The sequence below is a fragment of the Rousettus aegyptiacus genome, unplaced genomic scaffold (genome assembly GCF_014176215.1).
Source record: "Rousettus aegyptiacus isolate mRouAeg1 unplaced genomic scaffold, mRouAeg1.p scaffold_m13_p_8, whole genome shotgun sequence".
Lineage (NCBI taxonomy): Eukaryota > Metazoa > Chordata > Mammalia > Chiroptera > Pteropodidae > Rousettus > Rousettus aegyptiacus.
Window position 1 is genome coordinate 74,430,248 of NW_023416311.1, and position 11,044 is coordinate 74,441,291.

An 11,044-nucleotide genomic window follows, 5' to 3' on the forward strand; every position below is an offset into this window, starting at 1 on the left:
CCATTAGCTTTTACCTTGAACACTTATGTTTTCACTCGACTTGATGTGGAGGGTCAATTTTATTTTTTCAGACAGAAAGCCATTTGTCCCAGCATGATTTATTAACTAACTCCTTCTTTCTACATTGATTTAGAATGTCACCTCATTATATATCAAGTTTTCCTGCACTCACAAGTGTTTTATTGGGTTTTCTTTTTTGTTTCATTGAGGCATCTACCTGCTTCTGACAAGCACCACACTTTTGTCTTGTACTACGAATTGGTAACGTATAACTTGATATCAGGTAAAATCTGATTTAGACAACAGATAATTGTAACTTTCTGAAAAAAACTTTAGTCTGGAGGAAAGCCTATGACTCATTCGTTCTTGTGTTCCCTGTGGAACATAGCATAGAGGCATACCTCCAAGATATTGTGGGTGCAGTTCCAGACCACTTCATAAAGTGAATATCACACAAGCTTTTTGGTTTCCCAGTGCATATGCAAGTTATGTTTACATTACACTTAGTCTATTAAGTGTACAACACCATTATGTCTAAAAAAATAATATACATACCTTAATTTAAAAATATTCTACTGGTAAAAAAGGCTAAATATCATCTGAGCCCATTGGGAAAATGGCACCAATAGACTTGTTCAATGCAGATTTGCCACAAAGCCTCAATTTGCTATAAAATGAATGAATGAATGAATGAATGAATGAATATATACGCCATAACTGCAAAGAATAATAAAATGAAGCACAATAATATGAGGTACGCCTGTATTGGCTTATGGCCAGGCGTTGCTCAATAATTATTTTAAATAGTATAGAGATAAGCTATGTTCTTCAGATTTTGCAAGTCACTTGCACTGAAACATCACAGTTATTAACTGTTGTCCTTTCCAATTGTAGTGCTGAATTTACCTTTTCTGGATTGGAAAACTGATTTTCTGCTTCTACCTTCAAGCATAAAAGTTCATGTTCAAAAAATAGGCTTTTTTTCATGAAATAAGAAGATTTTACATGGGTGAATAAAAATCATATAGGAATTTAAAATGGGTCTATCAATTTATTATTTAACAGTTTTTGGTTGCCTTAAATTTTGTGAAAAATTAAGACTCACATATTCTACCATGTTTAGAAAGTAACCTGACACTGGAAAATATTTTATTATTCCCAGAATTTTTTTCTGAATCAATTCCAGTTCTACTGAGGATAAAATATGTTTGTTTTATAAATATCAAATTAAATATTTTGAGAATAAGACTTCTGCTTTGGTCAATGTTGAACTGGGTAATGTAGAACAATCCTTTTTTTGTGGAACATAAAGAACAGAGGGGAACTAATATGACAGTGAAGAATTGTGGGGCAAAGATACAAGAAAAGAAGGAAAAATCAGTTTAGTATTTAAATCTGCTTTTTCCCAAGGAGCATCTGCCAATTTAAAGAGTCAGCTGAGAGATTTGAGAGATTAAACACAGATTTCATCAGCCTCCCCAAGGGAATGAATAAAAATTAGAGTCCAAGATTCACCGGGTAGGGAGAGCCTTGATGAACTCTGATGCTTTTGACTAGAATCCCTAAGGGTTCCACCTTAGGAATAAATGTGGACTAGCATAGCTTGGCCCTCACTTGGACTAAAGACTAGCTTTAAATAATACCAATATTTATATTAGTATTAAGGTGGTCTGGGATAGCCATGTCCCTTATTGCCTACCAAAAATAAATGTAAATCTTTTTATGCTTTGAATTATTTCTATATTTTTAAAAAGCTAAAGACCAGTAAATGATAAAAAATAATAATAATAATAATCAGGCACATGAACAGACAAAACAATATAATTTAAAGCCAAGAGAAGCAACAAACTTATAAGTCGACCCATGTGGATTCTGGATCCTCTTTTTAAAAAAAACAAAATGTAAATTCTAAAACTGAAAACAATGTAAAAACTGAAATGACAAACTCTTTACATGTTTAACAGATACAGTTGAAGAAAGAATTCATAAACTGAAGAAGAAAATATCCAAAATGAAACACAATAACAAAAAATGATGGAAAAAACTAAGAAAGAGTATAATAGACATAGGGGTTTAGTGGAAAAATGCCTAATATACATGTAATGGAAGCACCAGCAGAATAAAAGAGAGCTGCAAAGGCGATAGCAATATTTAAACCGATAAAGGCTAAGAATATCCCCCCCCCCAAAATAATAAAATCGTGAAAATCATTAAGCCTCCTTTTCAAGAAGCTCTATAAATGTAAAGCAGAATAATTCAATTGAAAATCACAAGGTGCATCATGATAGAACTTCTAAAAGTAAGAAATCGAAAATAAAAATATTAAAAGCAACCAGAGTCATAGAATCTTAAAAGAAGCAACAATTAGATTGACATCATACTTATCTCCAGAAACAATGAAAATTAGAGCAGAAGGGACTGATATCGTTAAAGATAATACCTGCAGAATAGAGTTCTATATCAAGAAGAAATCATCTTCAAGAATGAAAGTGAAATATAGACAATGTCACATTAGAGAAAGAGAAAATATTAATTTGTTACTGGCAGACACATGTTATAGGAAACTCTAAAAGACTCAATGAAAATGATTCCAGTTAAAAGATATGGAAAAGAATGAAAAGTAACCAAAACGTAAATGTGTGGCAAAATATCAATGAACACTGACTATATAAAACGGTGATAACAACTTCTGGTGTGATTTAAACTAGATATAGATTTAAAACACATGACTACAATAACATCTATGTAAGAATGAAAGGATAAGTGTTTTAAGTTCTTTGCATTGACCAAGAAGAAATAAAAGTGTTAATTTCTAAACCATAAATCAATATACATGTTTTCATCTCTGAGTAAGCACTAAAACAAACAAAAACAGTAAAGAAATGTATAACTATATATAATGTATATTCTGTGGTATATTGTGGTATATTTCCTAAAGATGACCACAGCAGTATCCGTCTTCCCACATGCTTTTTGGCAATGTAAACTTGCTTCTCCCCTGGTAAGTAACAAACTCTGTTTCTTCACTTTCTTGAACCTGGGTGGGCCCTACAATTTATTTGATGTGTAGATATGACAGAAAAGCTATGAACTGGCCTGACAGCTTCTATTTCTGCTTCATAGAAGCCAGTCTTAATGTAAGATGTGGGATTATCCTGAATAATTATACAGTGGGAAGCACAAGAAAAATGGAGAGACTCTACTCAGTGAGATACCACATGCAGGGAAAGAGAAAAAAAGAAGCCAAGTAGCACATGACATCAGATTTATGAGTAAAAAAGCCATCTTAGAAGTTGATGCTACAGCCATGCCATGTGAATCAGAAATAAGCTGCCCACCTAAATCCTTCCTGATTTACAAAATCACGATCAAACTAAAATGGTCATTACAAGCTACTAAATTTTGTGATTTTAATGTGACAATAGATGATCAGAATAGCTCCCAAGCTAGAAGGTAGGAGGAGAAATGGAAAAGTAAAAATTATTCCAATCAACCCCAAAAGTGCCAAGAATGTTGGGAATGGAAAGAACATAACGAGATGGTATTTGAATCCCAATATATCAGTAATTACATTAACTGAACCAAATGTCTCAATTAAAAGACAAAGATCATCAACTTCAAACACTAACCAAAATAAAAGTACTGTGACTACTGTAATATCAGAGGAAGTAAAACTTGAGGCAAAAGTATTATTAAAAATAAAGGAGTACACTTTATAATGATAAAATTTTCAATTCACAGGAAAGAAAAATTATTTGAAAGTTGTGTACATATAATATAGTGTTAAAATATATAAAGCAAAATTTTAAAGTACTCAAAATGCAATAGATGCATCCACAATCAGATTGAGAGATTTTATATATTTTTTAAAAATTTTTTTAGGCGAGGCAACCTTTGGTTGACCTCACAGATTGCAAAGACCTTGTTAGTTTACAATTCCTTATTTTTTATGTCTACAGCACCTGGTCTTCCTAGATAGTCTCCCATCCAAGTACTAACCAGGCCCAGCCCTGCTTTGTTTCCGAGATCAGATAGGATCGGGCTTGTTCAGGGTGGCATGGCCATAGAGCAGATTGGAAGATTTTAAAATGTTTTTAATCAATTAGTAAACTCACTTGTTCATTTAATCTCTCTTTTAGATCCACATTCACCAAGTAAAAAGGGTACTAGGTGACTCCTAAAGGTGTTACACATTCTCTATTGAAGAAATTATCCTAAGTGATGATTCGCTATTCTCTCTTTGTTCAAGTCAAAGAAATTAAGGGAGGCCCAAGTTTAATCTCAAATTATGAACTTTCTCATCCATCCTTTGCCTAACTTTATCAAATGATAGATTTTTGGAGGAGCTGGGAAAGGACTAGCTGTCCAGAGTCTCATGAAGATAATTTTCCACATCAACCAATTTGTAGACTTATTGGGACTATCTCTGTAAAGTAAAAACAAACAAACAAACAAACAAACAAACAAACAAAAACCTAATAATGTATTTAACAGGAGTGTAGCACTAGTTTATAATAAGATAACTGATAGATCAGAAACTAGATTATCAACCAAGACTGACCTACCCATTTTACAGAGCAGATCAACTGATCTCACTTCTCTGTGGCTCAGTTTTCTCTGTTACCCTGTAGTAACAGTTTACTTCCCAGTAACACTTGTTACAGAGCTTACACAAATATTCAATTAAAGGCTAACCTCTTCTGTTTTCCTGTTCTACTTGTCGATAGCCATTATGTGACAGTTCAGTTGCATTTTGAATCATCTGCTTAATCACGCTTGTTCATGATATTTTAGCTCTGTTTATACCATTCTGTTCCTTAGGAATCAAGGGTTATTTTATTATGGACTATAGGCCATCAGGAATATGGGCCCATGTTTTATCTTGATGAAAGAGCACTGACTTTAATTTTATAGTCATACTTAGTAAACTTTTTACTTTTCTAGGTATGCACATTGTTTGTGCTGCATGAACAGTATGGTTCATTTTGAGCATTGTTTTAAATGTTCCAGTACTGAGATGAATATAGACTCCTGGCAGCTAGACAGAGTACTGGCAGTCTATCACCCTCCATCTCATGGAGGTCTCTAAATAGAGTCTGGACAAATCTGTGTAGTTGTTCCTGCCAAATCTTTCTATCATGACTGTTATCATTACTCCATGGTCCTGATTCTCAGCCAACAATACATTTATTTAAGTCTGCTAAATTAAAATTGAGGAACAGGTTTTTTGCTTATCTGCCAGATAAGCAGCAAGGGTTACTCAATGAAGCACAGAGGAAATCTTACACAATACCTGTCAATGAGATACAGGTCCTGTATGTGTAGAACACAGCTTCTCTGCCAGGAACGATGGACTCTAGCCGCTAAAATCTCTAGTACCTAAGCTGTCTAGAACACTTTTTACAACGTTAATATATCTTTTCCTCAGTTTCTAACCCCAGTCTATGGGTAAATGTATCTACTTTGCTCATTTTGGTTTTCATGACTCAAAAGCTAGCCTAATCACCATAGAGAAGCAAAGTGTCTATTTCACTCTAGTAAGTAGGATGTGTCTCCCCTGATGATAGTTAATACTCCTCACTAGGCTAGGTCTTGTCTTTGATCTGCTGACACAATTGATCTTGAATTTCTATTGGTTCTGATACATCTTGTTTTGAGATTTCTCTCACAAGGCTTTGTTTAATTCTCCTTTGCTTGTCGTTTTATGTCTGCCCTTTGAACAAGCCCCCATCCCAAGGGGTTGATTTTCACTCCCACCCAATTTTCTTATTCTTTTCTTATTTTTTAAGCCGATTGAGCAAGATCTTCAAGTAGAGTTTGAGAAATAATGTGTGGTAGAGGAGAAAGCTGCATCAGAAAAAAGCAATGGTATATTTAGAACTCGGTTACATTTTAAAATGTGTATCATATCCTCAGGGAGTCTTTGAAGTGCTTATGAGGGCAATTGTGTATTTTACACATCTTAAGAACAAGGGAAACAAAACAGTCTTTTAATGTGGTTTAGTTCTGCTGCCTTTATTTTGGCTACCTGACATTAGAAGAAGCCCACTGTCCAGGCATGGTGTTACCAACATTTTAGTTCTACAGAGTAAACTAGTGCCTTAATTTTAAATAATATTTCAAAATTTAGCATCTGCATTGGATCCCACATAATTTTCAGCACAACCCTGCATATTGGCAGGCCAGCAATACACGTGGAAAAACTGACAACACACAGGGGTCAAAAGGAGTCTCTCCGAGAGGCCAAGCCCTCCTCCTTTTCTTCCTACCTCAGCAGAAAGAGATGATAAACTGTTCCCTTTGCCTAAAAGAATCTGAGGTTAACTGAAATGAAGAAGCCAAGTGAAAAAAAATGCCTGCCTGGAGCACTGTAAACTGTCTTCAGCTTATAAACTACCCTTCCCTAATGGGGGGCAGAAAGGTGAGCTGCTTCTTTGCTTCAGTAAACAAATAATGAGAAGGCTGCAGTTGGATGCACATTTCCAGGACCTTGATGGGTAATTAGCCAAGTGACTATCATTAAGGTTAACATACTTCCCTTGGTTAAATTCCTGTCCATTCTATACCTTTGGAAATAGATCCTTTGAATCAAAGAGGCTAATGAAGGGTCTCTGCTATTATGCAAAAGGTGCAATCCCACAGCCCACCGCTGGTTTGGCTTAATTTATGGATTACCAACAGCTTCCAAATTGCTCAGGGACAGAGTCCATTTCCTGGACCAGGGTGTGGAAACCAATCACTAAGGAGTGTTCATCAACAAGCCAAGTAGAGAGCCTGAAATGGGCAACCACGTGGTGGTGCAAGTAAGAGCACAGTTTCTAGGAACAGCAGGTAGGGAAATGGAGCCAACTACGGGGGAAGCCACTCATGAAGGTGCCATGAAAAATCACCTGTCTACTAAAATTACAGCAAAACAGCATGCTGGGGAATTTAAGGGAGATTTTTATGCAGATGGGGATTTACTTTTTCTTTTTTTTGCACCTGCTGTCAGTAAGCATTAGACCATAAACATCGGCAAACATTGATTAAGCATATTGCCTTGATGAAACTTCAGGCGAAAGAAGAAAGTGGTTCAGCAGCTCCAGAGCCCTAAAGACAAATTACTCTGGGTATAGCAATTAAAATGAGGAAAATTGCTGCACTTTTTTGAAAAAGAACTCTGAGCTTGGTTCTGTAGACAATCTAATAATAGCAGATATGACTTTAGAGAAAGGACCAGCTCTCCTATTACAGTTTGTAATTTTTAAAAGAGGTACTTCAGGTATATAAAATGCTGCATGACCAAAATCATAAAGGTCAGTCTATTTCTAAGGTGTACCTCAGACTAGATGTTTTAATTTGTTTTGAGAAATATGTGCTATATTAAATAAAATAAGAAAGACTTTAGGGATCCAGAATTCCTGCACGTCCTGTAGTAATGTCCATCCTGAGGTGGGTTTTCTGTCAATTTTCATCCAGCAGGTCAATAACATGAATGTTTCACAAGTGACTTTAAAATGTATTAATCATTTTAGAATTCACTCCTTCAATGATCTTACTGTTCCTTCTGATCATGTGGATGATTGTTGGGCTATAAGCACAAAATAATCACATTCTCAGGTGAGAGGAACTATTATGCTGTGTGGTGGTCCTGGCAATGAACACAAATAAATTCCAGTTTACTTCTAGTTTAAACACACCAAGCTAAAAACGAGTATGAATAAAAGTAAGGCGGTATAAGCTTGTGTGTATGTTCGGAACTTAGCATACACTTATACTTAGGTTTTATACTGCTTCTTTCCTTTACATGAAAGGAAAATAAAATTTATGTTTATTGTGCATTTATGTGTCAGGCTTTGTGCTGGTCCTATTCAAAATAGCCTAGTGCTTAGGCATGTGGTCTCTGAATTTAGGTAGCCTTAGCCTAAATCCTGATGGCCATTACTAGCCATGTAATATCAGATAAGTACTCAACATCTCTAAGCTACTGTTTTCATACCTATGAAACATGAATATTAACAGAACTTCTCAGTGCTACTGGGATGATTCAATGAGATAAGCTACATAAAATGTTTAGCACAGGGTCTGTCACACAATAATGCTCAATAAAGACTACATCTCATTTAGTACAATAACAATCCTATGACATACATAACGTTAGCCCCATTTTACATATGTGATAACAGAGGCAAAGGAAATGAATTAATGTCTACAGTTTTAAAGCTAGTAGTGCTGTCATCAATGAAAAAAATTAAATGAATTTTCAAATGAATAAACAACTATTAGGGGAATGCGAGCTACTGAAACAAATAAACCTCGATTTTTTAAAAGCCCAAACACAAAAGAAATTTATTTCTCCTATATAACTTTTCACAGTGAGTGTTCTTAGTTGGTAACTGACTCTCCTCCTTGCCATGACTCACAAATCAAGGCTTCTTCCATCTGGGAGTCCCTAAGGCCTTGAAGCTATTTGTATCCAGCTAGCACAAGGGGAAAGAAAGCACGGAAAAGGTATAATGACTTCTGTAAAGCCTTGGCTCATTAGAAATCATTTCTGCTGACATTCTGTTGGTAAGATGTAGTTACATGGCCACATGTAAATGCAGAGGATGTTGGGAAATACAGTCACTGGCCAGGCAGCTGCTTCCCAGTGATAACTCTGTTCTATGCCTGGAAATAAAATTCAGTTAAGTGAATAACTAAACAAGACCTCACTCACAATCAATGACCCCTGTTTCGGTTCTCTATCGCTGTGTTAGAAACCACTTTAAACAGTGGCTTTAAACAACAACCATGTTATTCCCCTTATGACTAGGTTCATCTGGATGGTTCTACCCTACATGAAGTCAGCTGGGGCTGTGGTCACCTGAGCATCTGATTGAACTGGAACAGCCAATTGGCTCTCCCGTGTGACTAGTGCCTGGTAGAGACAGCTAGATTGGATATAGCTGGAACACTGGGACAGTTGGGTGCTATTTCCCTATGTCATCTCAAGACCTCTCCTTTTCCATACGGCCTCTTCATGAGGTCTCTCTATGTGGTCTCTCCAGCAGAATAGCTACACTTCTCATGTGGCAGCTCCAGATTCTCCAAAGTGACATTGATCCATTTGCCCATTATATTTCACTAGATCACCTACAAACACCTCAAATTCTGTGTCTAAAAGTGAAATATCCATCATTTGCCCCAAATTACACCTCAGATTCTCTTTCTTTTCCAGAAGTAGAAGCTACCAAGTCCTCTCAAGACTTAGTCCCAGGACTAGCATAAGGTTATTTCTGCCAAATTCTATTGATTTAAGTGAGCCACAGGTTCATTCCAGGTTCAATGCACTGGAAACATAAAGAGGAATACACTAGTACACTAGGAGATAGGGTCCACTGGGCACCATCTAAGAAGCTATTACCATATCTCTATCTCAGCACTGAGAATAAGCATCATGCCACAGTCAAGGTCTAGAAGAGTCAGAATGCACAGATAAGGAATTTGATGTACTTAGCCTCTCATCTTTTCCTTTCAGTTTACTCTTTCCTGGGAGTCAAATTTACAGAAAAGCACTGTGACTTCATTCTGAGACACACACACACACACACACACACACACACACACACACACACACAATGTTCTATGATTAAAGTCAATGGAAAACTATTACAACACAGATATAGATGATATAGATATAGATGATATTGACATAGATGATATAGATAGATAGATAGATAGATAGATAGATAGATAGATAGATATATAGATAATAGATAGATAGCTATAGAGATAGATATAACCAACACTAAGCTTTTATGCCTAAAACTTCAGGCCAATTCTTACCAGAGGTCGTGGTATATTTACCTTATCATAGCTCTTTTTTTTTTTTTTTTTTTTTTTTGCTCTAGTGCTTCTCAAAAAAAACTGGGACACTGAAATTTGAAGACTTAATGGAGTTTAGCAACTTCAGTTATCTGATGTCTATGAAGCCTGACCAGTCTACTTCTAGTCTATAAGATCATGTGGAAGCTTCACTGATAAGCTTCTACTTTGCTAATGATTTTGTGATCTTGTTACCCATTGTAATTGCTTAAATGGAGTTTTAATTAGCTGCTTTAAATGACTTTGTTTTTTTTTTTTTTACTAAGAGCAGTGTGTGTTTTAGTTTAAAATATGGGTCATTGGTGTTTCCTTTAAGAAGGTGGCTGTGCTTAGTATAAGAGGAAATTAGTATATATTTTAGAAGTTTAACACAATTATTTTTGTACTCGGGTTGATTTCTGGAATATAAATGCTTCAATACTTTTGTGGGTTCAGTTGTATTGTATAAAGATTTATTACATTATTCCTTGTTTTTAAACACTTAAATTCTTTCATAGGCTTTCCACAGTTTCAGCTTATTTCTGGTAACTCCAACAAGTCAATCAATTGTGTTTATGATTATATACAGTTTTAGAGAGGAGAACTGACTTTGTACATTGTGTGCCAGGGGTAAAAAAAATACATTTACTCTGCATATAGATTTCCTTTTCCTTCATATAGTGCTTCTGCCAAAACTACAATCTGGGGAATTACAGAATGCCTTAACCATTGTTATGGTAATCTGCACAGTCTTGCTTCTGGTCAAGGAAATCACTTCACAGCAAAAGAAGTGTAACAATAGGGCAATAACTCATGGAATTCACTGGCCTTACCATGTTCTTCACCATCTTAAAGCAAATGGCTTGATAGAACAATGGAATGGCCTTTTTTTTAAATGTCCTTTTGAAGACTCAGTTACAGCACCAGCTAGATGGCAATATCTTGTGGGCCTGGGACAAGTTCTCCAGGAAGCAGCAGATGCTCTGAATCAGTGTTTAATATATGGTTCTTTTTCTCCTATAGCTAGGATTCATGGCTCCAGGAATTAAGTTTTTTTAAGGGGTGGAAATGGGATTGGCACCACTCACTATTATTCCTAGTGACTAACTAGCAAAATGGTTGCTTTCTGTCCCTGTGCTGTTATCCTATGGTGGCCTAATGGTCTTAGTTCCAAAATGAGGGATACTACCACCAGGAAACACCATAATGATTCCTTTGA

The 11,044-nt window shown here is 35.8% G+C and overlaps 1 pseudogene; it reads right to left on the minus strand.

The window, feature by feature from the left end:
* Window positions 1-3,950: 3,950 nt before the first annotated feature.
* Window positions 3,951-4,069, minus strand: LOC118607103 (annotated as a pseudogene).
* Between the last annotated feature and the right edge of the window lie 6,975 nt (window positions 4,070-11,044).